General features: G+C 42.8%; 1 non-coding gene across 1 annotated transcript; it reads left to right on the top strand.

Annotated features, from left to right (window-relative positions):
* The first annotated feature begins 4,009 nt into the window (after positions 1 to 4,009).
* Positions 4,010 to 4,116, top strand: LOC115933694 (U6 spliceosomal RNA). The gene has a single exon (XR_004069548.3). It is a non-coding gene; the product is annotated as a U6 spliceosomal RNA (small nuclear RNA).
* The last annotated feature ends 521 nt before the right edge of the window (positions 4,117 to 4,637 follow it).

The following is a 4,637-nucleotide window of genomic DNA, read 5'->3' as shown; positions in this document are numbered from 1 at the left end:
AAGGTGGAAACAGGGACTCACTGCAAGGCCAGAGTTCCTACTAGAGTGCTTCCCGCCTCACCACTTGAATCCCAAATTCCACACAGAAAGAGGAGGGGCCAGGCTCCTCCCAACTGCAAAAGGTGCAAACTTCTGTGGCTCCACCCCAGTCCACCTGGCTGTCTCACTGTGGCAGTAGCTCTTCCTTCTGATGGCTCCGAAAAGTCGCTTGGGAATTTCTCCAGAACATCCTGCCCGGATTCCACACCCAGAGATCTCATGTGGAATTGGTCTGGGAGTGGGGCCCAGATATTAGCATTTATTTTTAAAGGCCCTGCAGTGATTCTAACCTGTGATTCTAAAAGGATGACTAAGGTTCTTGGTTTGAATCAGTTGGAAGGACTGTGGTGCCTGAGTTTTGAATTGCCCTCCTAGTTTAAACACCGAAGCATGGGTTTATTTTGTTCTCTCAATGAATACCTGGAGAAAATAATGCTGCAGATGCTATTCTGGATGCTTGGTGTATGTTACCAAAAAAAAATAAATAAATAAATAAATAAATAAAGAAAGAAAGAAAGAAAGAAAGAAAGAAAGAAAGAAAGAAAGAAAGAAAACCCCTGCCTCACTAAACTCACCTTATAGTAGGAGGATTCAGACAAGAAGCAGAAAGTATGGTGCACAGAAGTATCAAGCAACATACCCTATTAAAAAGAAAAACAACAGAGTGATAGGAGTTGAGATTGCAGGAAAAGTGAGAAGCAGAATTTGTTATTAAAATAAGGGGTCATATTAGCCCTCAATAAAAACACATATTTGAGAAAGATCTTGAGGGCAATAAGGAGAAGAAAAGAGTGTTCCAAGGGGACAGCTAGTAGAAATACCCGAAGACTGGATTTGACAGATGTGCTTACAAAATGAAGAGCTGGCGAAGGCCGGGTGCCGTGGCTCACGCCTGTAATCCCAGCACTTTGGGAGGCCAAGGTGGGTGAATCACATGAGGTCAGGAGTTTGAGACCAGCCTGGCCAACATGGTGAAACCTCATCTCTACTAAAAATACAAAAATGAGCCAGGCGTGGTGGCGCGTGCCTGTAATCTCAGCTACTCGGGAGGCTGAGGCATGAGAATTGCTTTAACCTGGGAGACAGAGGTCACAATGAGCTGACATTGCACTACTGCACTGCAGCCTGGGTGACGGAGCAAGGAGCAAGACTCTTTCTCAAAAAGAAAAAAAAAAAAAAGGAAAAAACCAGAAATGGCCACTGAGGCTTGTGCAGGATGAATGAGGTAGAAGGCTGCAGGTCCAGGTTGCAAAGGTTAAGGAGGCGGCTTCCTTAAGTGCCCTGCCATTGTGAGGATCTTGGCTTTCACTTAGAGTGAAACAGGGAGCCAAGAAAGGGTTTTGAGTCATGAGTAACGGAAAGGAAGCACAGACTGATTTATATCTTGAAACAAACAAGCAAACAAAAAACACTTTGGCTGTTATGTTGAATCTTAAGTAGAGAGGACAAATGTGGAGGCAGGAAGATCAGCTAGTAGGTGATTGCTGTCCTCTGGGGCAAAGCGGGATGGTGGGCTGAACCATTGTCTTAGCAGCACTTAAATAGCAGAGATGGCAATCTATCCTGAGAGATAAACGTGGGAAGACAGGGAGGAGGTAAAAATGATCCTAAATTTGTTGATGTTGTTGTTGTTTTGTTTTTAGTCTAATCCAACTAGAAGGATTTCATTATCTTCAACAGAGAGAGAAGGTTACAAGTGAAAGGAGTGTGTTTTTTTGGGGGGAAGAGCATGAGGTCAGTTTATGTCATGTTGAGTTTAAGATGTTTATGAGACAAGTGAGATGCCAGGTAGAGAGTTGTATATATTGAGGCAAGCCCAGAAAAGGAGTCTGGGCTGCAGATATAAGTGTTCAAGTTAGAAGCATAGAGACAGTGTTTAAAGGTATATGAGAGTAGATAACATCAAATGTGTGTACACAGAGAAGAGGGCCAAGGGCCCCAGAGTACCCCAGCAGTAAGAGAACAGGAAGAAGAGAATCAGCAAAGGTTATGGAGAAAATGTGGTCAATAAGTCAGAAGAAAAATTATGTGTCCTGCTCTTCCAATAGGTCAAAAAAAGTGAAGATGATGAAGAGGAGAAGGTTTGATAAGGGTTTCAAATACAGCTAACAGGTTCAGTAGAATGAGATCTGATAGTGGATCACTGGATTTAGCTATGTGGTGATCTTTGGTTACTCAAGAAAAAAGTTATTCTGTAATTTAAAAAAATGATCTAAAAATAGTTAAGGCAGAGTAAGAGAAGGATTGGACATTACAAATACAGGTAATGCTGGTGATTTCTGCTGCTAACGAGAACAAATAGAATGCAGGGAAAGTGAGGTCAAGAAAAAAAGTTTTGACAGAAGGAAGTATTACACGATGTTTTTAAGCCATTGAGAAGAAACTATTATTTAAAAAGAAACACTGACAATGCAGAAGAAGGCGGAAAAATTGCTACAGTGATGATTTTGAATAAGCAGGAGTGGATGGGATTTGGTGTACAATTGCAGAGTCTGGTTTTAGATAACAGCGTAGACATTCATGTGTGGTAACACACAGGAAGCCAGAATATGTTGACAGAGATGTTCATAAGTTGATGTGATAGGAGCTTGAAGAATTTCCCTTCTACTGCTTCAGTGTTTTCAGTAAGGAAGACAGCAGGCTGAGCATAAGAAGTGGAGAGGAAGTGCTAAAGGTTTGGGGAGAAAGAAGACGGTGAGAAATCATAGTCTAGGACAGTGGGAAATTGACTGACCCAGCAATGTGTAGTGGTGCGTGTATGCATCACTGCCCGGCAGCACGAAGGCCCATGGGCATGAACCTCACCTCAGAACAGGTCACTAAAGTTGCTTGTTTTTCCCCAACATATTCAGCTACAAAAATAGAGAAATCTGGTCAGCAAAAGTTTGGATTCAACCAGAGTTGTAGTTTTGCCACTAAAGTATGTTGAAGAGAGGAGCAAAGGAGTCAAGAGTGTTTGCAGGAGTTTCGTATAGATTAACCACAAAATGTAGGCTGGGTAGGGAGAAAAGCACAAATATCAAGAGGGTGAAGGGTAGTGACACATTGTAAGATCAATATACAGAAAATCCCAGTGAGGGTAAAGCTTTGTTAGGCTAGTGATATAAAATGGAGATAGCTGTTAAAATAGGAAGGTTTTATTGAGTCTATCTATGTCCATGAGAACAAATAACCAAGGTAGCACCAAGAACGAGCTCTTTCAAAAAGAGGAGTTCTGGAACTCTGAAGGTCAAGATGTTAAAAGGGTCATCTAAAAACATATTAAAAATTGTGAGGGGGCTGGGCACGGTGGCTCACACGTATAATCCCAGCACTTTGGGACGTCGAGATGGGCAGATCACGAGGTCAAGAAATTGAGACTATTCTGGCCAACATGGTGAAAGCCGGTCTCTACTAAAAATACAAACATTAGCTGGGCGTGGTCACACTTGCCTGTAGTCCCAGCTACTCAGGAGTCTGAGGCAGGAGAATCGCTTGAACCCAGGAGGCAGAGATTGCAGTGCGCTGAGATCACGCCACTGCACTCCAGCCAGGCGGCAGAGCGAGACTCCATCTCAAAAAAAAAAAAAATTGCGAGGAATTAAGTCCATGTAAAACTTGAGATAATGGGCCATGAGCTAAAATTGTCTTAAAATATAGGGCAATAAGCCAGTCATTGGAAGAAAACAGCAACATGACAACATGAGATAAGAGCTGGGGATTTTCAGGGAGGAGAAAGAAAGAATGGCCAGAAAATGAAATGAAGGAATAGTTAGTTAGTAGGCATTCTACCTGCCTCTAAGCTCAGTGGTAATGAGAATTGGAGGGAGAACATGACCACCTCTGGAGAGATCTGCAGGGGAGGCAGTTTTTTCAGGTGGGAGGAACAAGAGTGTGCATCACAGTCTAGATGGATGTTGGGACCTAGATTAGCTTCCTGTGGCTGCCCACCCAGAGTCCACAAACTGAGTTGCTTTAAACAATGCAAATGGCGCTCGTTTCCACAGCACAAATGCTAAAATTGGAATGACACAAAGAAGATTAGCATGGCCCCTGCACATGGATGACATGCAAATTCATGAGGCATTTCAGATTTTAAAAGAATGCAAATGTATCCCCACAGTTCTGGAGGCAGGAAGTCTGTGATCAGGGTGTTGGTAGGGCCATGTGCTCTCTGAAGGCTGTAGAGGTAGATCATTGCTCACTTCTCTCCTCACTTCTGATGGTTTCCAGCTTCTTGCTGTCCTTGACTTGAAGATGCATCTCTCCAGTCTTTGCCTCTGTCATCACATGACATTCTTCCTGTGTCTCTTCTCCTTTTCTAATAAGGACACTAGTCATATTCAACTTATGGCCCACCCTACTTCATTACGAACTCATCTTATCTTGATTATATCTGCAAAGATGTTGTTTCAAAATAAGGCCAATTCACAGGTACTGGGGCTAGGACTTGAACGTATCTTCTTTTGAGGAGTACAGTTCACTCCACAACAGGATTAGGAGTGAATTTCAAGCCCAATAGGAACAGTCTCACAGTGAACAGAGAAAATCTTCCCAACTCTTCATTTCTTGTGTTACTGGTTCCAAGGTATCCATTTCTCCTGGTACTCTCTCATTCA

The sequence above is a fragment of the Gorilla gorilla genome, chromosome 12 (genome assembly GCF_029281585.2).
Source record: "Gorilla gorilla gorilla isolate KB3781 chromosome 12, NHGRI_mGorGor1-v2.1_pri, whole genome shotgun sequence".
Lineage (NCBI taxonomy): Eukaryota > Metazoa > Chordata > Mammalia > Primates > Hominidae > Gorilla > Gorilla gorilla.
This window is presented reverse-complemented; position numbering and strand designations above follow the sequence as displayed.